The following is a 26,588-nucleotide window of genomic DNA, read 5'->3' on the forward strand; positions in this document are numbered from 1 at the left end:
GGACTGAAATTCACAGCAGAGGCGCCCAGAAAGCTCGGGCTAACCTGTGCTGCGGATTCCAATCCCCAGCTGCCTAGTTGTACCTGGCTGGACACAAAAAATGGGGCGAAGCCCACGTCATTTGTTTTTTCATTATTTCATGAAATAAGTGAAATAATTAAAAAAAACGGGCTTCCCTATATTTTTGGTTCCCAGCCGGGTACAAATAGGCAACTGGGGGTTGGAGGCAGCCCGTGGCTGCCTGCTGTACCTGGCTAGCATACAAAAATATGGCGAAGCCCACGTCATTTTTTTGGTGGGCAAAAAAATTCTGCATACAGTCCTGGATGGAGTACGCTGAGCCTTGTAGTTCTGCAGCTGCTGTCTGCTCTTCTCCATACAGACACACAGCAGCTGCAGAACTACAAGGCTCAGCATACTCCATCCAGGACTGTATGCAGAAGTTTTTTGCCCCCTGAAAAAATTATGTGGGCTTCGCCATATTTTTGTATGCTAGCCAGGTACAGCAGGCAGGTACGGCTGCCCCCAACCCCCAGTTGCCTATTTGTACCCGGCTGGGAACCAAAAATAAAGGGAAGCCCTTTTTTTATTATTTCATGAATTTCATTAAATAATTAGAAAACAAATGACGTAGGCTTCGCCCCATTTTTGTGTCCAGCCAGGTACAACTAGGCAGCTGGGGATTGGAATCCACAGCACAGGTTGGCCTGAGCTTTCTGGGCCCCACTGCTGCGAATTGCAGTCTGCAGCCGCCTCAGAAAATGGCATTTTCATAGAAGCGCCATCTTCTGGCGCTGTATCCAACTCTTCCAGCACCTGCCTGCTATACCTGGCTAGCATACAAAAATATGGCGAAGCTCACGTCCTTTTTTTGTAGTTTTTTGGCAAAAAAAAAAAAAATGCTTCCCTGGATTTTCCATTGCCAGTGAAGGTAACACCAAGCAGTGGGGGTTAGCAGCCAGTAGCTGGTTGGATTACCCTTACCTAGCAATACAAAAAATGCAGCGGGAGCCCATATATATTTTTTTTAATTATTTATTTAATTAACTAAAAACAAAATGGGCTTCCCTGTATTTTGATTGCTGGACATCACAGTGCTGTAAAAATAAATCTTTAAAAAAATGACGTAGCGCTCCGCGGTATTTTTGATTCTCAGCGCAGATAAAGCAGACAGCTATGGGTTGCCACCCCAGTCTGCCTGCCGTTACCTTGGCTGGCAATCAAAATACAGGGAAGCCCATTAATTTTCTCTATTTAAAAAATAGTTAAAAAAAAAATGACGTTGGGTCCCCCCATTTTTGATAGCCAGCTAGGGTAAAGCAGACGGCTGTAGCCTGAAAACCACAGCTGGCAGCTTTACCGTGATTGGGGATCCAATGTGGAGGTCCCCTCAGGCTCTTTTTTATAATTATTTTATAAATATTAATAATTACACAATAAAAGTAGGGTCCCCCCCAAATTGGATCACCAGCCAAGGTAAAGCGGACAGCTGTGGTCTGGTATTCTCAAGGTGGGAAGGTACATAGTTATTGGGCCTTCACAGCCTAAAAATAGCAGGCCGCAGGCACCCCAGACGTGGCGCATCCACTAGATGCGCCAATCCTGGCGCTTCACCCCAGCTCATCCCGTGCCCTGGTGCAGTGGCAAACGGGGTAATAAATCGGGTTGATACTAGCTGTAAAGTCACCTGAGATCAAGCCCAGCAGTTTGTGATGTTATGGCGTCTATTAGATACCCAACATCATAAACTGTCAGTACTAACAAAAAAAAAAAATCGACAAAAGAAATTTATTTGAAAAAACAGTCCCCAAAACATTTCCTCTTTCACCAATTTATTGTAAGAAAAAAAATAAAGGGGTCCCACGACGACTCTGGACCGTCTAGAATATGGGGGGGAGACACTCAGGGAACATATCCCCCATTTTCTAGGAGTGCGGACCCTTCTTGTGAGGAGTGTGGGTGCAATGAATCTGCACTCACTATCCCCGGGTCCACAGCAGCAGAGTCCATGTCGTAATGGTTGCTACCAAAGCTGCAATGCCCTGCTCATGAGGTAAGGGCATGCCTAATCAGGAGAACTACTGTAGAGGAAGCTATGCTCACTGGTATATAGGTGCTCAGAGGTAATAATAGATAAAATTAGTGAGTAGCCTCGGCACTCTAAATCTCCCAGACTAAGTCAGTAAGTCACAACGGATAGTAATGCAAAATCACTCTTTATTGGTCCGTATTAAGAAAAAAAATTTTTTCATAAGCATATATGTTTTTGTCCAAAACAAGTTACAAATGACGTTTCGGCCTGAGCCTTCGTCAGATTGGACTTATCTGCATGTAATCATGAAAAATGACAATAATCAGTATCACATAAGAGTGAGAGAACAATAACATAAACTCGAACAATGTAGAGGTACAATTGGGATGCAGCAAAAAAATTGCAACACAGCAAGAAATGAAACACATGATACAAATGTCATAATACAGTACAAGGACAATATAGTAATGACAAATATGGGGTCAGAGTAGGCTTAGACAGCTCTGGTACGAAAAAGATGTCAATCATAAAGTAACATGTGCAGTAGGTGTAGAGCTACAGTATGCATGGCAGAGCTAATGGGTAGACCGACCATAGAAAAAGAACGGAGAAAAAGTGGAGAAAAAGTGGAGAAAAAATGGATAAAAAGTGGAGAAAAAGTGGAGAAAAAGTGGAGAAAAAGTGGAGCACCCTTTGGTGCCTTTCATGTGGCACTAAGGGGTGCTTAGCTTTGTATTTAGCCAAAAAAATGAAAACAAAATGACGTAGGGTTCCCCCTAGTTTTGTAGCCAGCTAGGGTAAAGCAGACGGCTTCAGCCTGCAGGCCACAGCTGGCAACCTCACCTTGGCTGTTAATCCAAAACTGAAGGCACCCCACGCTGTTATTTTAAATTAAATAAATAATTAAAAAAAAAAACACGTAGGGGTCCCCCAAAATTGGATCACCAGCCAAGGTAAAGCAGACAGCTGAGGCCTGATATTCTCAGACTAGGGAGGTCCATGGTTATTGGACTCTCCCCAGCCTAAAAATAGCAGGCCGCAGCCGCCCCAGAAGTGGCGCATCCATTAGATGCGCCAATCCTGGTGCTTCGCCCCAGCTCATCCCGCGCCCTGGTGCGGTGGCAAACGGGGTAATATATGGGGTTAATACCAGATGTGTAATGTCACCTGGCATTAAGCCCTGGGGTTGGTGAGGTCAGGCGTCTATCAGATACCCGACATCACCAACCCAGTCAGTAATAAAAAAAAATAGACGACAAACACATTTTTATTTGAAAAAACACTCCCCAAAACATTCCCTCTTTAACCAATTTATTAGAATGAAAAACAAATCCAGGTCTGGTGTAATCCAAGGGGTTGCCATGACGATCCACACTGTCCCAGTTAATGAAGAGCAGGATGTTCCCCATTGGCTGGGAGAGCAGTGCAGTGACCTGAGCTAACATCAATGGGTCAGCCCAGGTCACTGCAGGGGATGACAAGTGCTGCTGTCAGCGAGGTACATTACCTGCGCTGATCTCCAGCACACTGACAGCCCCTGTCACTGAGTTCAATGACCGCCGCCTTCACAGCCAAGAATCGCGAGAGGCCCGTGACGTCACCGCTAGTCAGTCTCGGGTCGGAAGCGAGAGAAGGTGATGTGACAAGCGGCGGCCATGAAGGACAGTGACAGCGCTGAGGTCGGGATGGCGGGACTTCATCACCGCAGGCAGGGCCGGCTCCAGGTTTTTGTGGGCCCCGGGCGGAAGAGTCCCAGTGGGCCCAATAAACACGCAGACACACACACATACACAGATACATACACGTACATATACATATTTAAAGACAAACTCACAAAAATACATATAAACAGACAAATCTATACAGTCATATACACTGACATACATAGATACACATCATACATGCATACATACAGAGACACACACTGCTATGCTGCATACATACATACATACAGACACACACATACTGCTCTGCATGCATACATACATATAGACAGACACACACACACTGCTCTGCTACATACATACATATAGACAGACACACACATACTGCTCTGCTGCATACATACATACAGACACACACACACACTGCTCTGCTGCATACATACATACAGACAGACACGCATACTGCTCTGCTGCATACATACATGCATACATACATACAAACAGACACGCATACTGCTCTTCTGCATACATACATACATACAGACAGACACGCATACTGCTCTGCATGCATACATACAGACACGCATACTGCTCTGCTGCATACATACATGCATACATACAGACAGACACGCATATTTTCTGCTGCATATATATATACATACATACAGACACGCATACTACTCTGCTACATATATACATACATACATAGACACGCATACTGCTCTGCTGCATATATACATACATACAGACACGCATGCTACTCTGCTACATATATACATACATACATAGACACGCATACTGCTCTGCTGCATATATACATACATACATACAGACACGCATACTACTCTGCTACATATATACATACATACATAGACACGCATACTGCTCTGCTGCATATATACATACATACAAATAGACACGCATACTGCTCTGCTGCATATATACATACATACATACAGACACGTATACTGCTCTGCTGCATACATACATGCATACATACAGACAGACACGCATATTGCTCTGCTGCATATATATACATACATACAGACACGCATACTACTCTGCTACATATATACATACATACATACAGACACGCATACTGCTCTGCTGCATATATATATACTTACACGCATACTGCTCTGCTACATATATACATACATACAGACACGTATACTGCTCTGCTGCATACATACATGCATACATACAGACAGACACGCATATTGCTCTGCTGCATATATATATACATACAGACACGCACACTACTCTGCTACATATATACATACATACATACAGACACGCATACTGCTCTGCTGCATATATACATACATACACGCATACTGCTCTGCTGCATATATACATACATACATACATACAGACATGCATACTTCTCTGCTACATATATACATACATACAGACACGTATACTGCTCTGCTGCATACATACATGCATACATACAGACAGACACGCATACTACTCTGCTACATATATACATACATACATACAGACACGCATACTGCTCTGCTGCATATATACATACATACACGCATACTGCTCTGCTGCATATATACATACATACATACATACACGCATACTGGTCTGCTGCATATATACATACATACAGACACGCATACTGCTCTTCTGCATACATACATACATACATACAGACACATATACTGCTCTGCTGCATACATACATACATACATACAGACACGCATACTGCTCTGCTGCATATATACATACATAGACGCATACTGCTCTGCTGCATATATACATACATACATACAGACATGTATACCGCTCTGCTGCATACATACATGCATACATACAGACACGAATATTGCTCTGCTGCATATATATATACATACAGACACGCATACTACTCTGCTACATATATACATACATACAGACACGTATACTGCTCTGCTGCATACATACATGCATACATACAGACAGACACGCATATTGCTCTGCTGCATATATATATACATACATACAGACACGCATACTACTCTGCTACATATATACATACATACATACATACAGACACGCATACTGCTCTGCTGCATATATACATACATACAGACACGCATACCGCTCTGCTGCATATATACATACATACATACAGACACGCATACTGCTCTGCTGCATACATACATGCATACATACAGACAGACACGCATATTGCTCTGCTGCATATATATATACATACAGACACGCATACAACTCTGCTACATATATACATACATACAGACACGTATACTGCTCTGCTGCATACATACATACATGCATACATACAGACAGACACGCATATTGCTCTGCTGCATATATATATACATACATACAGACACGCATACTACTCTGCTACATATATACATACATACATATAGACACGCATTCTGCTCTGCTGCATATATACATACATACAGACACGCATACTGCTCTGCTGCATATATACATACATACATACAGACACGTATACTGCTCTGCTGCATATATATATACATACATACAGACACGTATACTGCTCTGCTGCATATATACATGCGTACATACAGACACGCATACTGCTCTGCTGCATATATGCATACATACAGACACGCATACTGCTCTGCTGCATATATACATACATACATACAGACACGCATACTGCTCTGCTGCATATATACATACATATAGACACGCATGCTGCTCTGCTGCATGCATACATACAAACACACACCTTGCTCTGCGGGGCCCACACACGCGGCTCCGGGGGTCACACACATGGCTCTGCGGGCCCACACATGCACGGGGGGACAGGGAGGGGCGGGGAGGGAGTGATGTCCCACATACTGATCAGGTCACGGTGCAGATGGGGCCCACACAGCGCCGGAGGGAAGCGATGTGCTGGGGGTCGCTGGCTGGCACTGTGACTCCTTCATCTGTGCGACCGAGCAGGACGCCGGGCGGTAGCTCCGCCCACAGATGATGCTCAATGTAGGAGAACACAGTGAACGCTGTGGTCTGCGGGCCTTAAAGGGCCAGCAGCCACAGTTTCCAGTGCCAAGGACTGCTGCACCCGGGCCGACCGCAGGTAAGCCGAGCAGGACCGTGTGTGTGTGTGTGTGTGTGTGTGTATACGTGTGTACGTGTGTACATGCCGCGGGCAGGAGGGGGCGGAGCGAGCTGAGCGGGGAAGTGTGGGCTTCCTGCACGTAACTAGGATAAACATCGGGTTACTAACCAAAGCGCTTTAATTGGATACCCGATGTATATCTTGGTTACCAGCTTGTGGCAGGCTGCCAGCGATGGCTCCTGCACACTATAGCTGTAAAAAGCCCTGCTTTTTGCTGCTAGAACCGTTCTCGAACGTATCTAGAACCATCGAGCTTTTGCAAAAAGCTCGAGTTCTAGTTCGATCTCGAACAGCCCCCAAAATCACTCGAGCCTAGAACTGGAGAACCTCGAACCTCAAACCGCGCTCAACTCTACCCAGGACCTTCTGCGTGTTAAGCAGAAATGATGACCACTACACTATGAAACTTGACAAAAAGTTACTGTGTATTGGCTAGCAGAGCAGAATTGTGACTGACGGGGCCTTTTTATTGCTGAAGGAAAGTATTTTTGGTTAATGAAACATTTACAATTTTTATTACATATTTTACCAGTTTTATTCCTACAAAGGGATTTTGCTTAAATTGAAGTTTATATTGAATGTGTTACTTTTTTCTCCATAGTTTGGTCTTTTGCTTTTGTATTTATGGGAACTATATATTTTGAAACAAATAGGATTTTTATAATATGGGATTATGTTTTCTGCTAAAATGGTCAATAAAAAAGAAACCCAAAATCGTAGTTCTCTTTGTGATGGAAGCCAAAATGTATTGTCATTTGGCAACGAAACCAAGAATTTCACATATTACAAGTCGATAGGAAATTCCTTCAACACCAAAAACAGATTGGTTTCACTGGGGATTGAACCCAGGACCTTCTGCGTGTGAAGCAGACGTGATGACCACTACACTATGAAACCTTTGAAATTCTGCAAAGTAATGGTAATTAGAGTCGAGTTTTGATCGCCAGGGGAAAAAAAACAAATTCGTAGCTCTGTTGGTGATGGAAGCTAAAACATCCCGTTATTCGGCAACAAAGCCAAGAACTTTATATACTGCAGGTTGATAGGGGATTATTTCAACACCAAGAACACATGGGTTTCACTGGGGATTGAACCCAGGACCTTCTGCGTGTTAAGGCGACGTGATGACCACTACTCTATGAAACCTGATGGAAAGTTACTGTGTATTGGCTAGCAGAGCAGAATTGTTACTGACGGGGCCTTTTTATTGCTGAAGGAAAGTATTTTTGGTTAATGAAACATTTACAATTTTTATTACATATTTTACCAGTTTTATTCCTACAAAGGGATTTGCTTAAAAGGAAGTTTACATTGAATGTGTTACTTTTTTCCACATAGTTTAGTTGTTTGATTTTGTATTTAAAGGAACTATATATTTTGAAGCAAACAGGATTTTTATAATATGGGATTATGTTTTCTGCTAAAATGGTCAATAAAAAAGAAACCCAAAATCGAAGTTCTCTTGGTGATGGAAGCCAAAATATATTATCAGTTGGCAACAAAAGAAAGAATTTCATATGTTACAGGTTGATAGCAAATTACTTCCCATCATTCGGCAACAAAGCCAAGAACTTCATATATTGTAGTTTAATTGAGTATTATTTTAACACCAAGCACAGATTGGTTTAACTGGGGATTTAACGCAGGACCTTCTTCGTGTTAAGCGGACGTGATGACCACTACTCTATGAAACCTGATGGAAAGTTACTGTGTATTGGCTAGCAGAGCAGAATTGTGACTGACGGGGCCTTGTTATTGCTGAAGGAAAGTATTTTTTGTTAATGAAACATTTACAATTTTATTACATATTTTACCAGTTTTATTCCTACAAAGGGATTTTGCTTAAAAGGAAGTTTACATTGAATGTGTTCCTTTTTTCCACATAGTTTAGTTTTTTGATTTTGTATTTAAAGGAACTATATATTTTGAAACAAACAGGATTTTTATAATATGGGATTATGTTTTCTGCTAAAATGGTCAATAAAAAAGAAACCCAAAATCGTAGTTCTCTTGGTGATGGAAGCCAAAATAAATTATCAGTTGGCAACAAAACAAAGAATTTCATATATTACAGGTTGATAGCAAATTACTTCAACAGCGAAAACGGCTTATTTTTACTCGGGATTGAACCCAGGACCTTCTGCATGTGAAGTAGACGTGATGACGACTCCACTATGAAACCTGTGAAATCCTGCAAAGTAATGACATTTAGAGACGAGTATTGACCGCCAGGGGAAAAAAAAAAATAATTTGTAGTTCTGTTTGTGATGGAAGCCAAAACATCCCGTCATACGGCAACAAGGCCGAGAACTTCATATATTGTAGTTGGATAGCGTATTATTTCAACTCTAAGAACAGATTGGTTTAACTGGGGATTGAACCCAGGACCTTCTGCGTGTTAAGCAGACGTGATGACCACTACACTATGAAACTTGACGATAAGTTACTGTGTATTGGCTAGCAGAGCAGAATTGTGACTGACGGGGCCTTTTTATTGCTGAAGGAAAGTATTTTTGGTTAATGAAACATTTACAATTATTATTACATATTTTACCAGTTTTATTCCTACAAAGGGATTTTGCTTAAATTGAAGTTTATATTGAATGTGTTACTTTTTTCTCCATAGTTTGGTCTTTTGCTTTTGTATTTATGAGAACTATATATTTTGAAACAAATAGGATTTTTATAATATGGGATTATGTTTTCTGCTAAAATGGTCAATAAAAAAGAAACCCAAAATCGTAGTTCTCTTGGTGATGGAAGCCAAAATATATTATCAGTTGGCAACAAAAGAAAGAATTTCATATGTTACAGGTTGATAGCAAATTACTTCCCATCATTCGGCAACAATGCCAAGAACTTCATATATTGTAGTTTAATTGAGTATTATTTCAACACCAAGAACAGATTGGTTTTACTGGGGATTGAACACAGGACCTTCTGCATGTTAAGCAGACGTGATGACCACTACTCTATGAAACCTGATGGAAAGTTACTGTGTATTGGCTAGCAGAGCAGAATTGTGACTGACGGGGCCTTTTTATTGCTGAAAGAAAGTATTTTTTGTTAATGAAACATTTACAATTTTTATTACATATTTTACCAGTTTTATTCCTACAAACGAATTTGCTTAAAAGGAAGTTTACATTGAATGTGTTACTTTTTTCCTTATAGTTTAGTTGTTTGCTTTTGTATTTAAAGGAACTATATATTTTGAAACAAACAAGATTTATATAATATGGGATTATGTTTTCTGCTAAAATGGTCAATAAAAAAGAAACCCAAAATCGTAGTTCTCTTGGTGATAAAAGCCAAAATATATTATCAGTTGGCAACAAAACAAAGAGTTTCATATGTTACAGGTTGATAGCAAATTACTTCAACAGCGAAAACGGCTTGTTTTTACTGGGGATTGAAACCAGGACCTTCTGCGTGTGAAGTAGACGTGATGATGACTCCACTATGAAACCTGTGAAATGTAATGGCATTTTGAGACGAGTTTTGACCGCCAGGGGAAAAAAAATAATAATTTGTAGTTCTGTTTGTGATGGAAGCCAAAACATCCCGTCATACGGCAACAAAGCCGAGAACTTCATATATTGTAGTTGGACAGCGTATTATTTCAACACTAAGAACAGATTGGTTTCACTGGGGATTGAACCCAGGACCTTCTGCGTGTTAAGCAGACGTGATGATCACTACACTATGAAACCTGACGAAAAGTTCCTGTGTATTGGCTAGCAGAGCAGAATTGTGACTGACGGGGGCCTTTTTATTGCTGAAGGAAAGTATTTTTGGTTAATGAAACATTTACAATTATTATTACTTATTTTACCAGTTTTATTCCTGCAAAGGGATTTTGCTTAAATTGAAGTTTATATTGAATGTGTTACTTTTTTTCTCCATAGTTTGGTCTTTTGCTTTTGTATTCATGGGAACTATATATTTTGAAACAAATAGGATTTTTATAATATGGGATTATGTTTTCTTCTGAAATGGTCAATAAAAAAGAAACCCAAAATCGTTGTTCTCTTTGTGATGGAAGCCAAAATGTATTGTCATTTGGCAATGAAACCAAGAATTTCACATATTACAAGTCGATAGGAAATTACTTCAACACCAAAAACAGATTGGTTTCACTGGGGATTGAACCCAGGACCTTCTGCGTGTGAAGCAGACGTGATGACCACTACACTATGAAACCTTTGAAATCCTGCAAAGTAATGGCAATTTGAGACGAGTTTTGACCGCCACAGGAAAAAAAACAAATTCGTAGCCCTGTTGGTGATGGAAGCCAAAACATCCCATCATTCGGCAACAAAGCCAAGAACTTCATATATTGTAGTTTAATTGAGAATTATTTCAACACCAAGAACAGATTGGTTTTACTGGGGATTGAACGCAGGATCTTCTGCGTGTTAAGCAGACGTGATGACCACTACTCTATGAAACCTGATGGAAAGGTACTGTGTATTGGCTAGCAGAGCAGAATTGTGACTGACGGGGCCTTTTTATTGCTGAAGGAAAGTATTTTTGGTTAATGAAACATTTACAATTTTTATTACATATTTTACCAGTTTTATTCCTACAAAGGGATTTTGCTTAAAAGGAAGTTTACATTGAATGTGTTAGTTTTTTCCACATAGTTTAGTTGTTTGCTTTTGTATTTAACCCCTTCACGACCATGGACGGAAAGATCCGTCCTTGTGCCCTGTGCCTTAACGACCAAGGACGGATCTTTCCGTCATGACGTAATCGCGGGCACTGTGGTCCCGGTAATAGCAATCGGTGGAATTTTCCACCGTTTTCTAGAAGGAGGGGACCTCTGCTTGACCTCCCGAGGAGTGATTTCTCCACCCCGGACCTACGGTGCCTGTGATTGGCTGATTTGTGACAATGAGTCAATCACAGGCGTTGTAATGTCTCAGCTAATAAAAATAGCTGAAACATTGCAATTCAGCCCTGATCGGTGTTTCTATAACACTGATCATTGGCTGACCTTTAGTTAAACCCCCCCAGCTCTGATTGGAGGGATCGTCCTCGTGATCGAACCCTCCAGTCACTGTGAATCAGGGTACTGGTGAACTGCCCGTGACCGCTCACCTCCGGTTCACTTCATCCTTGGATTGAAGGTGCTGAGAGCGATCCTGCTGCCGTGATCCTGCTGCCGTGATCCTCGGTGAGTATTGCCCCCAACCCATCCACTGCTGTTCCCCTCCCCATCGCCGCTCTGCCCATCGCCGCTCTGCCCATCACCCCACCACTGCCTCCGCCACCCCCGCACTGCCCGATCGCTGCCTCCGCCACCCCCGCACTGCCCGATCGCTGCCTCCGCCACCCCCGCTCCGCTTCACCGCTACCCCCGCACTGCCCGATCGCCGCCCCACCGCTGCCTCCGCCACTCCCGCACTGCCCGATCGCTGCCTCCGCCACCCCCTCACCGCTACCCCCGCTCTGCCCATCGCCACTCTGCCCATCGCCGCTCCGCCCATCGCCGCTCCGCTTCACCGCCACCCCACCGCTGCCTCTGCCACCCCCGCACTGCCCGATCGCTGCCTCCGCCACCCCCGCACCGCTTCACCGCCACCCCCGCACTGTCCGATCGCTGCCTCCGCCACCCCCGCACCGCTTCACCGCCACCCCCGCACTGTCCGATCGCTGCCTCCGTCACCCCCGCACCGCTTCACCGCCACCCCCGCACTGCCCGATCGCTGCCTCCGCCACCCCCGCACCGCTTCACCACCACCCCCGCACTGCCCGATCGCTGCCTCCGCCACCCCCGCACCGCTTCACCGCCACCCCCGCACTGCCCGATCGCCGCCCCACCGCTGCCTCCGCCACCCCCGCACTGCCCGATCGCTGCCTCCGCCACCCCCGCACCGCTTTACCGCTACCCCCGCACTGCCCGATCACCGCCCCACCGCTGCCTCCGCACCATCGCCGCTCTGCCGCTGACCCATCGCCGCTCCGGCCCACCGCTGCTCCCGCACTGCTGCCACACGCCGCCCCGCCGCACGATCGCTCCTCCGCCGCTGCCTCCGCTCCGCACGCCCCACCGTACCATCGCTGCCCCGCACACCTCATCGCTGCCTGTAATCGCAGGCCAGTGTTTGCTTCCCCTCCCCCAGCCATCTCTGCTGCCGATCCACCGCTGCCCCCCTTGCTCCCTCCACCCCCCCTTCCCCAATCCACCGCTGCCCCCCTTGCTCCCTCCACCCCCCCTTCCCCAATCCACCGCTGCCCCCCTTGCTCCCTCCACCCCCCCTTCCCCAATCCACCGCTGCCCCCCTTGCTCCCTCCACCCCCCCCAATCCACCACTGCCCCCCATGCTCCCTCCACCCCCCCCCAATCCACCGCTGCCCCCCATGCTCCCTCCACCCCCGCCCCCCCCCAAAATCCACCGCTGACCCCATGTCCTGACTCACCATCAGCTGCTTGGACAATGTGCTCCAATCTCTCCTGCTGCTGAGTGAGTATTGATCCTAGCTTCCTCCTTCACCCCCCTTTCCTCCTTCACCCCCCTTTCCTCCTTCACCCCCCTTTCCTCCTTCACCCCCGTCGAATGTGACATACATAAATGTTTTTTTTGTTTTTTTTATTATTGTAAAGGTCAGCCCAGTGCCAACATGGCAGTCTCGCATCACATAACTTGTCTTGGCCGCCCGCTTCCCGGGCAGGAGCGTGCAGCCATGTACAAATACATGCTGCTGCACGCTTCTTACCAAGGAGCGGGCGGCTTTGCAAGGTGATGCGATGCGAAACTCACACGTGTGACTCTGGGCTTGGTGTCAGTTGCAGGTGCGTGTGTATATTTTTTATTTTATTTTTTTTGCAAAATTCTGATATTCTGCTTTTTTGTTTTTGTTTTTTTTTTTTAGGTTTTTCCTGTTCAAACACATACCCAAACATTTGAATAAAGTTTTTCTTTGCACACCTACACACACACACTCCACATACGATGTCCCGGTCTTCCCAATCTCGGAGGATGTATTCAGCCGAGGAGGCATATGCCATTGTTGCCTCCGAGACTGATAGCGAAGGAGATGACCCCACATTCCTTTGCTCCTCCCAGTCCTCTTCCTCCTCCAGTGCCGAGGAACCACCCAGAAGACGTCGTAGACTGATTCGTCCGGCGCCCAGTGGAGAAGACCCGGCGCCCAGTGGAGAAGACCCGGCGCCCAGTGGAGAAGACCCGGCGCAGAGCGTGAGTGATGCCCAGCCCAGCACTAGTGCTAGTGACCCCCAACCTAGCACTAGTGACCGGGAGTGGACCCCAGCCCCCGAAAATTTTGCACCACGGATTCCTGATTTTACTCCCCAATCAGGAATCCAGTTTGATACCAACAACCTTAGAGAAATAGAATTTTTCAAAGTCTATTTCTCTGAAGAGTTCGTTAGCCTCATGGTGGTGCAAACAAATCTTTATGCCCAACAATTTTTGGCCAAAAACCCTCGCTCATCATTTTCTAGCTGGACCCCAACGGATTCAGTAGAAATGATGAAGTACTGGGGTCTGACTCTTCACATGGGGTTAGTGAAGAAGCCAGAACTTCGCCAATATTGGAGTGTTGATGTTTTATACAACACTCCAGTATTTGGTATGATTATGCCCCGCAGACGGTTTGAGGCTATCCACAGATTTTTGCATTTTAGGGACAATCTGGAGTGTCTTCCCCAAGATGACCCGAATTTTGACAGACTGTTCAAAATTCGTCCGGTCATCAAACACTTTAGCAAAAAGTTTGCTGAAGTGTACGTTCTCCGGAGGGAAATTTGTGTGGATGAGTCCCTCATCCACTTCAAGGGGAGACTGAAGTTCCGCCAGTACTTGCCCAGTAAAAGGGCAAGGTATGGCATTAAACTCTACAAGCTGTGCGAGAGTACCTCAGGGTACACTCACAGCTTTAGTGTTTACGAAGGGAAGGACATGCAGATCCAACCCCCAGAATGCCCACCTACTCTGGGGGTGAGTGGGAAAATTGTGTGGAGTTTGATCTACCCACTGCTTGATAAAGGTTATCATCTGTACGTTGATAACTTTTATTCAATCATCCCACTTTTCCAATCCCTCTCTTCCAGAGGTACCGCAGCTTGCGGTACGATCCGGAAGAACCAGAAGGGTCTTCCTGTGACGCTAATTGGGCAGCTGCTCCAAAAAGGTGAGAGCAGAGCCCAATGTAGCGACAACATGGTTGTAGTTAAGTTCAAGGACAAAAGGGATGTCCTTTTCTTGACCACAATTCATGGTCCCGGCACCACTGCAACCAATGTTCGAGGTACATCAGCACAGGTTCGCAAACCGGACTGTGACTTGGCGTACAACAAACATATGGGAGGAGTTGATCTTTCTGATCAAGTCCTCCAGCCCTATAATGCCATGCGGAAGGTTAAGGTGTGGTATAAAAAACTGGCCATGCACATCGTGCAGATGGCACTATACATTGCTTTCGTGCTCTCCCGATGTGCAGGCCAGACCAACACCTTCCTTCAGTTCCAGGAGGTAGTAATCAAGACCATGATTTTTGGAAGAGGAGAAGAAGAAGAAGCAGCAGCAGCAGTTCCTACTACCTCTAGAACTGAAGGTTCCCGTGTGGTACCAGGGCAACATTTTCCTGGTGAGGTACCACAAACCACCGCACGAGGAAGAGCGCAGAAGAGGTGCCGGGTGTGCTATAAAAAAGGGCTGAGGCGGGAAACGAAGTATCAATGTGATACCTGTCCCGATAAACCCGGACTTTGTATGAGTGACTGCTTCAAAGTCTATCATTCGTCCGGGTACTAAATTAATATAGCCCACCTAAAATTCCTGAGGCACACGACAAAGACGGTGACGTGACGCGCACTACAAGACAAAGACGGTGACGTGACGCGCACTACAAGACAAAGACTGTGACCTGACGCACTACACGACAAAGACAATGACCTGACACACTACACGACAAAGACGGTGACGTGACGCACACTACACAACAAAGACGGTGACCTGACGCACTACACGACAAAGACGGTGACGTGATGCACACTACACGACAAAGACGGTGACCAGACGCACTACACGACAAAGATGGAGACGTGACGCACACTACACAACAAAGACGGTGACCAGAAGCACTACATGACAAAGATGGAGACGTGACGCACACTACACAACAAAGACGGTGACCTGACGCACTACACGACAAAGACGGTGACGTGACGCACACTACACAACAAAGACGGTAACCTGACGCACTACACGACAAAGACGGTGACGTGACGCACACTACACGACAAAGACAGTGACCTGACGCACTACACGACAAAGACGGTGACGTGACGCACACTACACGACAAAGACGGCGACCAGACGCACTACACGACAAAGATGGAGACGTGACGCACACTACACAACAAAGACGGTGACCAGACGCACTACACGACAAAGATGGAGACGTGACGCACACTACACAACAAAGACGGTGACCTGACGCACTACACGACAAAGACGGTGACGTGACGCACACTACACAACAAAGACGGTGACCTGACGCACTACACGACAAAGACGGTGACGTGACGCACACTACACGACAAAGACAGTGACCAGACGCACTACACGACAAAGATGGAGACGTGACGCACACTACACAACAAAGACGGTGACCTGACACACTACACGACAAAGACGTTGACGTGACGCACACTACACGACAAAGACAGTGACCTGACGCACTACACGACAAAGACGGTGACCTGACGCACAGTATACGACAAAAACGGTGACCTAACGCACACTACACGACAGTGACTTGACAAACCCTACACAACACAAATATAAAAATGACATACCATGTCCCTGAGAATACATCGCTCATTCCCTTTGGAGCCCTGCTGTGAGCCTATACAGTGGTTTTTCACCATATGCGAAGTATCGGCTTACTCAGGACAAAATTCCCAACAAATTTTGGGGTCCATTTAATCCTGTTTCCCCTGTAAAAATTAAAAAATTGAGCCCAAAATAACATTTTTGTGCAAAAAAAAGTACTTTTTTGTTTTTTCGGCTCAATGTATGAAGCACATAAGGGTTATAAGTGCTCACTACTCATTTATATTTATGCCTTGGGGGGTCTAGTTTCCAAAATGGGGTCACATGTGGGGATTGTCCACTGTTTCGGCACATCAGGGGCTCTCCAAACACAACATGGTGCGTCTAACAATTTCATCTAATTTTCCGTTCAAAAAGTCAAATGACGCACCTTCCCTTCGGAGCCCTGCCATACGCCCAAAGAGTGGTTTTCCGCCACATATAATGTATTGGCTTACTCAGGACAAAATTCCCAACAAATTTTGGGGTCCATTTTATCCTGTTTCCCCTGCAAAAATTAAAAAATTGAGCCCAAAATAACATTTTTGTGCAAAAAAAAGTACTTTTTTGTTTTTTCGGCTCAATGTATGAAGCACATAAGGGTTATAAGTGCTCACTACCCATCTATATTTATGCCTTGGGGGGTCTAGTTTCCAAAATGGGGTCACATGTGGGGATTGTCCACTGTTTCGGCACATCAGGGGCTCTCCAAACACAACATGGTGCGTCTAACAATTTCATCAAATTTTCCGTTCAAAAAGTCAAATGACGCACCTTCCCTTCGGAGCCCTGCCATACGCCCAAAGAGTGGTTTTCCGCCACATATGATGTATTGGCTTACTCAGGACAAAATTCCCAACAAATTTTGGGGTCCATTTTATCCTGTTTCCCCTGTAAAAATTAAAAAATTGAGCCCAAAATAACATTTTTGTGCAAAAAAAAGTACTTTTTTGTTTTTTCGACTCAATGTATGAAGCACATAAGGGTTATAAGTGTTCACTACCCATCTATATTTATGCCTTGGGGGGTCTAGTTTCCAAAATGGGGTCACATGTGGGGATTGTCCACTGTTTCGGCACATCAGGGGCTCTCCAAACACAACATGGTGCGTCTAACAATTTCATCTAATTTTCCGTTCAAAAAGTCAAATGACGCACCTTCCCTTCGGAGCCCTGCCATACGCCCAAAGAGTGGTTTTCCGCCACATATGATGTATTGGCTTACTCAGGACAAAATTCCCAACAAATTTTGGGGTCCATTTTATCCTGTTTCCCCTGTAAAAATTAAAAAATTGAGCCCAAAATAACATTTTTGTGCAAAAAAAAGTACTTTTTTGTTTTTCGGCTCAATGTATGAAGCACATAAGGGTTATAAGTGCTCACTACCCATCTATATTTATGCCTTGGGGGGTCTAGTTTCCAAAATGGGGTCACATGTGGGGATTGTCCACTGTTTCGGCACATCAGGGGCTCTCCAAACACAACATGGTGCGTCTAACAATTTCATCTAATTTTCCGTTCAAAAAGTCAAATGACGCACCTTCCCTTCGGAGCCCTGCCATACGCCCAAAGAGTTGTTTTCCGCCACATATGATGTATTGACTTACTCAGGACAAAATTCCCAACAAATTTTGGGGTCCATTTTATCCTGTTTCCCCTGTAAAAATTAAAAAATTGAGCCCAAAATAACATTTTTGTGCAAAAAAAAGTACTTTTTTGTTTTTTCGGCTCAATGTATGAAGCACATAAGGGTTATAAGTGCTCACTACCCATCTATATTTATGCCTTGGGGGGTCTAGTTTCCAAAATGGGGTCACATGTGGGGATTGTCCACTGTTTCGGCACATCAGGGGCTCTCCAAACACAACATGGTGCGTCTAACAATTTCATCTAATTTTCCGTTCAAAAAGTCATATGACGCACCTTCCCTTCGGAGCCCTGCCATGCGCCCAAAGAGTGGTTTTCTGCCACATATGAGGTATCTGTGTGCTCGGAAGAAATTGCACAACAAATGGCAGGGTCCATTTCATCCTCCTCCCATTGGGAAAATGCAATATTTGAGTCTAAATTTGCATTTTTGTAGCAAAAACTAAAATGTTCATTTTTTCCTTTCACATTGCTTTAGTTCCTGTGAAACACCTGAAGGGTTAATGACCTTATGGAATGTGGTTTTGAGTAGCCTGAGGGGTGCCGTTTTTGCAATGGTGTCACTTTTGGGTGTTTTCTTTCATGTAGGCCCCTCAAAATCAAATCAAATGTGATGTGGTCCCTAAAAAAAGTGGCTTTGTAAATTTTGTTGTAAAAATGAGAAATTTCTCATAAATTTTGAACCCCTATAACTTCCTTATGAATTTTTTTTTTTTCCCAAAATTGTTCTGATGTAAAGTAGACATGTGGGAAATGTTATTTATTAATTATTTTGTGTCATATGTCTCGTTGGTTTCAGAGCATAAAAATTAAAAGTTTGAAAATTTCAAAATTTTCAAAATTTTCGCGAAATTTCCGTTTTTTTCACAAAGAAACTAAAAAAAGTAACGGCCTAAGTTTACCACTAACATGAAGCCCAATATGTCACGAGAAAACAATCTCAGAATCACCAGGATCCATTGAAGCGTTCCAGAGTTATAACCTCATAAAGTGACACTGGTCAAAATTGCAAAAAATGGCCTGGTCTTTAGGGTCAAAATAGGCTTGGGGCTGAAGGAGTTAAAGGAACTATATATTTTGAAACAAACAGGATTTTTATAATATGGGATTATGTTTTCTGCTAAAATGGTCAATAAAAAAGAAACCCAAAATCGTAGTTCTCTTGGTGATGGAAGCCAAAATATATTATCAGTTGGCAACAAAACAAAGAATTTCATATGTTACAGGTTGATAGCAAATTACTTCAACAGCGAAAACGGCTTGTTTTTACTGGGGATTGAACCCAGACCCTTCCGCGTGTGAAGTAAACGTGATGACGACTCCACTATGAAACCTGTGAAATCCTGCAAAGTAATGGCATTTAGAGACGAGTTTTGACCGCCAGGGGAAAAAAAAAAAATAATTTGTAGTTCTGTTTGTGATGGAAGCCAAAACATCCCGTCATTCGGCAACAAAGCCGAGAACTTCATATATTGGAGTTGGATAGCGTATTATTTCAACACTAAGAACAGATTGGTTTCACTGGGGATTGAACCCAGGACTAGAGATGAGTGAACCGGTCGCGGTTCGGCTCGAGTCGGTTCGCCGAACGGGGGTCCCGTTCGAGTTCGGTTCGTCGAACGTTTGACGAACCGAACTCGAACCAATAGGCTATAATGGGAGGCAATCACAAACACATAAAAATGCATTATAAATGTACACAAACAGTTAATAAACATTGCCATAACACTTACCGGTCCCCGCGATCCCTCCTGTACTCTGTCTCCTGCCGCTATTCCATCCGATGATCGCTGAATCCTCCCCATGGCCAGCACTGCCAGCTGAGATGCAGGACCTATCATGACGTCAAAATAGCCATGTGACCAGTCACGTGGCTATAATCTCATTGGCTACAGACTGGTCACATGACTATGACGCGTCATGTAGGACGAGTGCATCTCTCCGGTACACGGTGCACATATGTGTATCGCCGTGTACCGGCGACATGCTCTAGCACACGGTCGACTCCCCATTCCGTTAGGGACCGGCTGACACAGCCGGTCATTAACGGAGATCACCGTTGCCATAGCAACGCAGTTAGCGGTGACGTCACCGCTAACCGCGGCTCCGAGAGCACCATTGCTATGGTAACGCGTCTGTCAGCGTTACCGCTGACAGCCAGCACTGATCACTCACGGAGTGAAGGCTGCACGCTGCTTCCCGATTGTAGTGAGGATTGTAGTGAGGATGAGGTTCCTCAGCCCCAAGTGATGAGCTGGGTAAACTCATCCTCACTACAATCGTCACTACTACTACACTAGTGAGGACTGTAGTGAGGATGAGGTTCCTCAGCCCCAAGTGATGAGCTGGGTAAACTCATCCTCACTACAATCATCACTACTACTACACTAGTGATGATTGTAGTGAGGATGAGGTTCCTCAGCCCCAAGTGATGAGCTGGGTAAACTCATCCTCACTACAATCGTCACTACTACTACACTAGTGATGATTGTAGTGAGGATGAGGTTCCTCAGCCCCAAGTGATGAGCTGGGTAAACTCATCATCACTACAATCGTCACTACTACTACACTAGTGAGGATTGTAGTGAGGATGAGGTTCCTCAGCCCCAAGTGATGAGCTGGGTAAACTCATCCTCACTACAATCATCACTACTACTACACTAGTGAGGATTGTAGTGAGGATGAGGTTCCTCAGCCCCAAGTGATGAGCTGGTGAACCTCATCCTCACTACAATCGTCACTACTACTACACTAGAAAGAAAGAAGACAGAAGAGCAGGATCGTGGAGGGCTGACAGGGGGTAAAAAAGATGGAGTCTCTAATGTGTCTGTGTATTTATTTCTATTAAAGTATTTTTTTCTCTGTGTGGTGTTTTTTTTTAACCCTTTATTGGAGATTCTTAATGGCCGGGTCAAACGTGCCTGACATTAAGAATCTCTGGCTTAATACTGGCTAGTAAAACAAAGCCAGCATTAACTCATGATTACCCAACAAGCCACCCGGCTTTAGGGCTGTTGGAAGAGTTGGATACAGCGCCAGATGATGGCGCTTCTATGAGAGCGCCATTTTCTGGGACGGCTGCGGACTGAAATTCGCAGCAGAGGCGCCCAGAAACCTCGGGCTAACCTGTGCTGCGGATTCCAATCCCCAGCTGCCTAGTTGTACCCGGCTGGACACAAAAAATGGGGCGAAGCCCACGTCATTTGTTTTTTAATTATTTCATGAAATAAGTGAAATAATTAAAAAAAACGGGCTTCCCTATATTTTTGGTTCCCAGCCGGGTACAAATAGGCAACTGGGGGTTGGAGGCAGCCCGTGGCTGCCTGCTGTACCTGGCTAGCATACAAAAATATGGCGAAGCCCACGTCATTTTTTTAGTGGGCAAAAAAATTCTGCATACAGTCCTGGATGGAGTATGCTGAGCCTTGTAGTTCTGCAGCTGCTGTCTGCTCTTCTCCATACAGACACACAGCAGCTGCAGAACTACAAGGCTCAGCATACTCCATCCACGACTGTATGCAGAAGTTTTTTGCCCCCTGATAAAATTATGTGGGCTTCGCCATATTTTTGTATGCTAGCCAGGTACAGCAGGCAGGTACGACTGCCCCCAACCCCCAGTTGCCTATTTGTACCCGGCTGGGAACCAAAAATAAAGGGAAGCCCTTTTTTTATTATTTCATGAATTTCATTAAATAATTAGAAAACAAATGACGTAGGCTTCGCCCCATTTTTGTGTCCAGCCAGGTACAACTAGGCAGCTGGGGATTGGAATCCACAGCACAGGTTGGCCTGAGCTTTCTGGGCCCCACTGCTGCGAATTGCAGTCTGCAGCCGCCTCAGAAAATGGCATTTTCATAGAAGCGCCATCTTCTGGCGCTGTATCCAACTCTTCCAGCACCTGCCTGCTATACCTGGCTAGCATACAAAAATATGGCGAAGCTCACGTCCTTTTTTTGTAGTTTTTTGGCAAAAAAAATAAAAAATGCTTCCCTGGATTTTCCATTGCCAGTGAAGGTAACACCAAGCAGTGGGGGTTAGCAGCCAGTAGCTGCTTGGATTACCCTTACCTAGCAATACAAAAAATGCAGCGGGAGCCCATATATATTTTTTTTAATTATTTATTTAAATAACTAAAAACAAAATGGGCTTCCTTGTATTTTGATTGCTGGACATCACAGTGCTGTAAAAATAAATCTTTACAAAAATGACGTAGCGCTCCGCGGTATTTTTGATTCTCAGCGCAGATAAAGCAGACAGCTATGGGTTGCCACCCCAGTCTGCCTGCCGTTACCTTGGTTGGCAATCAAAATACAGGGAAGCCCATTAATTTTTTCTATTTAAAAAATAGTTAAAAAAAAAAATGACGTTGGGTCCCCCCATTTTTGATAGCCAGCTAAGGTAAAGCAGACAGCTGTAGCCTAAAAACCACAGCTGGCAGCTTTACCGGTTGGGGATCCAATGTGGAGGTCCCCTCAGGCTCTTTTTTATAATTATTTTATAAATATTAATAATTACACAATAAAAGTAGGGTCCCCCCCAAATTGGATCACCAGCCAAGGTAAAGCGGACAGCTGTGGTCTGGTATTCTCAGGGTGGGAAGGTACATAGTTATTGGGCCTTCACAGCCTAAAAATAGCAGGCCACAGGCACCCCAGACGTGGCGAATCCACAAGATGCGCCAATCCTGGCGCTTCACCCCAGCTCATCCCGTGCCCTGGTGCAGTGGCAAACGAGGTAATAAATCAGGTTGATACTAGCTGTAAAGTCACCTGAGATCAAGCCCAGCAGTTTGTGATGTTATGGCGTCTATTAGATACCCAACATCATAAACTGTCAGTACTAACAAAAAAAAATCGACAAAAGAAATTTATTTGAAAAAACAGTCCCCAAAACATTTCCTCTTTCACCAATTTATTGTAAGAAAAAAAATAAAGGGGTCCCACGACGACTCTGGACCGTCTAGAATATGGGGGGGAGACACTCAGGGAACGTATCCCCCATTTTCTAGGATTGCGGATCCTTCATGTGAAGAGTGTGGGTGCAATGAATCTGCACTCACTCTCCCCGGGTCCACAGCAGCAGAGTCCATGTCGTAATGGTTGCTACCAAAGCTGCAATGCCCTGCTCATGAGGTAAGGGCATGCCTAATCAGGAGAACTACTGTAGAGGAAGCTCTGCTCACTGGTATATAGGTGCTCAGAGGTAATAATAGATAAAATTAGTGAGTAGCCTCGGCACTCTAAATCTCCCAGACTAAGTCAGTAAGTCACAACGGATAGTAATGCAAAATCACTCTTTATTGGTCCGTATTAAGAAAAAAAATTTTTTCATAAGCATATATGTTTTTGTCCAAAACAAGTTACAAATGACGTTTCGGCCTGAGCCTTCGTCAGATTGGACTTATCTGCATGTAATCATGAAAAATGACAATAATCAGTATCACATAAGAGTGAGAGAACAATAACATAAACTCGAACAATGTAGAGGTACAATTGGGATGCAGCAAAAAAATTGCAACACAGCAAGAAATGAAACACATGATACAAATGTCATAATACAGTACAAGGACAATATAGTAATGACAAATATGGGGTCAGAGTAGGCTTAGACAGCTCTGGTACGAAAAAGATGTCAATCATAAAGTAACATGTGCAGTAGGTGTAGAGCTACAGTATGCATAACAGAGCTAATGGGTAGACCGACCATAGAAAAAGAACGGAGAAAAAGTGGAGAAAAAGTGGAGAAAAAATGGATAACAAGTGGAGAAAAAGTGAAGAAAAAGTGGAGAAAAAGTGGAGAAAAAGTGGAGAAAAAAATGGCTAAAAAGTGGATAAAAAGTGGATAAAAAGTGGAGAAAAAAATGGATAAAAAGTGGAGAAAAAGTGGAGAAAAAGTGGAGAAGTGGAGAAGAAGTGGAGAAAAAGTGGAGAAAAAGTGGAGCACCCTTTGGTGCCTTTCATGTGGCACTAAGGGGTGCTTAGCTTCGTATTTAGCCAAAAAAATGAAAACAAAATGACGTAGGGTTCCCCCTAGTTTTATAGCCAGCTAGGGTAAAGCAGACGGCTGCAGCCTGCAGGCCACAGCTGGCAACCTCACCTTGGCTGGTAATCCAAAACTGAGGGCACCCCACGCTGTTATTTTAAATTAAATAAATAATTAAAAAAAAAAAACACGTAGGGGTCCCCCAAAATTGGATCACCAGCCAAGGTAAAGCAGACAGATGAGGCCTGATATTCTCAGACTAAGGAGGTCCATGGTTATTGGACTCTCCCCAGCCTAAAAATAGCAGGCCACAGCCGCTCCAGAAGTGGCGCATCCATTAGATGCGCCAATCCTGGTGCTTCGCCCCAGCTCATCCCGCGCCCTGGTGCGGTGACAAACGGGGTAATATATGGGGTTAATGCCAGATGTGTAATGTCACCTGGCATTAAGCCCTGGGGTTGGTGAGGTCAGGCGTCTATCAGATACCCGACATCACCAACCCAGTCAGTAATAAAAAAAAATAGACGACAAACACATTTTTATTTGAAAAAACACTCCCCAAAACATTCCCTCTTTAACCAATTTATTAGAATGAAAAACAAATCCAGGTCTGGTGTAATCCAAGGGGATGCCATGACGATCCACACTGTCCCAGTCAATGAAGAGCAGGATGTTCCCCATTGGCTGGGAGAGCAGTGCAGTGACCTGAGCTAACATCAATGGGTCAGCCCAGGTCACTGCAGGGGATGACAAGTGCTGCTGTCAGCGAGGTACATTACCTGCGCTGATCTCCAGCACACTGACAGCCCCTGTCACTGAGTTCAATGACCGCCGCCTTCACAGCCAAGAATCGCGAGAGGCCCGTGACGTCACCGCTAGTCAGTCTCGGGTCGGAAGCGAGAGAAGGTGATGTGACAAGCGGCGGCCATGAAGGACAGTGACAGCGCTGAGGTCGGGATGGCGGGACTTCATCACCGCAGGCAGGGCCGGCTCCAGGTTTTTGTGGGCCCCGGGCGGAAGAGTCCCAGTGGGCCCCATAAACACGCAGACACACACACATACACAGATACATACACGTACATATACATATTTAAAGACAAACTCACAAAAATACATTTAAACAGACAAATCTATACAGTCATATACACTGACATACATAGATACACATCATACATGCATACATACAGAGACACACACTGCTATGCTGCATACATACATACATACAGACACACACATACTGCTCTGCATGCATACATACATATAGACAGACACACACACACTGCTCTGCTACATACATACATATAGACAGACACACATACTGCTCTGCTGCATAGATACATACAGACACACACACACACACTGCTCTGCTGCATACATACATACAGACAGACACGCATACTGCTCTGCTGCATACATACATGCATACATACATACAAACAGACACGCATACTGCTCTTCTGCATACATACATACATACATACAGACAGACACGCATACTGCTCTGCATGCATACATACAGACACGCATACTACTCTGCTGCATACATACATGCATACATACAGACAGACACGCATATTGCTCTGCTGCATATATATATACATACATACAGACACGCATACTACTCTGCTACATATATACATACATACATAGACACGCATACTGCTCTGCTGCATATATACATACATACAGACACGCATACTACTCTGCTACATATATACATACATACATAGACACGCATACTGCTCTGCTGCATATATACATACATACATACAGACACGCATACTACTCTGCTACATATATACATACATACATAGACACGCATACTGCTCTGCTGCATATATACATGCATACATATAGACACGCATACTGCTCTGCTGCATATAAACATACATACATACAGACACGTATACTGCTCTGCTGCATACATACATGCATACATACAGACACGCATACTGCTCTGCTGCATACATACATGCATACATACAGACAGACACGCATATTGCTCTGCTGCATATATATATACATACATACAGACACGCATACTACTCTGCTACATATATACATACATACATACAGACACGCATACTGCTCTGCTGCATATATATATACATACACGCATACTGCTCTGCTACATATATACATACATACAGACACGTATACTGCTCTGCTGCATACATACATGCATACATACAGACAGACACGCAAATTGCTCTGCTGCATATATATATACATACAGACACGCATACTACTCTGCTACATATTTACATACATACATACAGACACGCATACTGCTCTGCTGCATAT

At 44.4% G+C, this 26,588-nt stretch overlaps 2 non-coding genes across 2 annotated transcripts; both read right to left on the reverse strand.

The window, feature by feature from the left end:
• Positions 1-7,635: 7,635 nt before the first annotated feature.
• TRNAV-CAC (transfer RNA valine (anticodon CAC)) lies at positions 7,636-7,708 on the reverse strand. The gene has a single exon. It is a non-coding gene; the product is annotated as a tRNA-Val (tRNA).
• Positions 7,709-10,942: 3,234 nt separating this feature from the next.
• TRNAV-CAC (transfer RNA valine (anticodon CAC)) lies at positions 10,943-11,015 on the reverse strand. Its single transcript has one exon. It is a non-coding gene; the product is annotated as a tRNA-Val (tRNA).
• Between the last annotated feature and the right edge of the window lie 15,573 nt (positions 11,016-26,588).

The sequence above is a fragment of the Anomaloglossus baeobatrachus genome, chromosome 2 (assembly GCF_048569485.1).
Source record: "Anomaloglossus baeobatrachus isolate aAnoBae1 chromosome 2, aAnoBae1.hap1, whole genome shotgun sequence".
NCBI classification, from domain to species: domain Eukaryota; kingdom Metazoa; phylum Chordata; class Amphibia; order Anura; family Aromobatidae; genus Anomaloglossus; species Anomaloglossus baeobatrachus.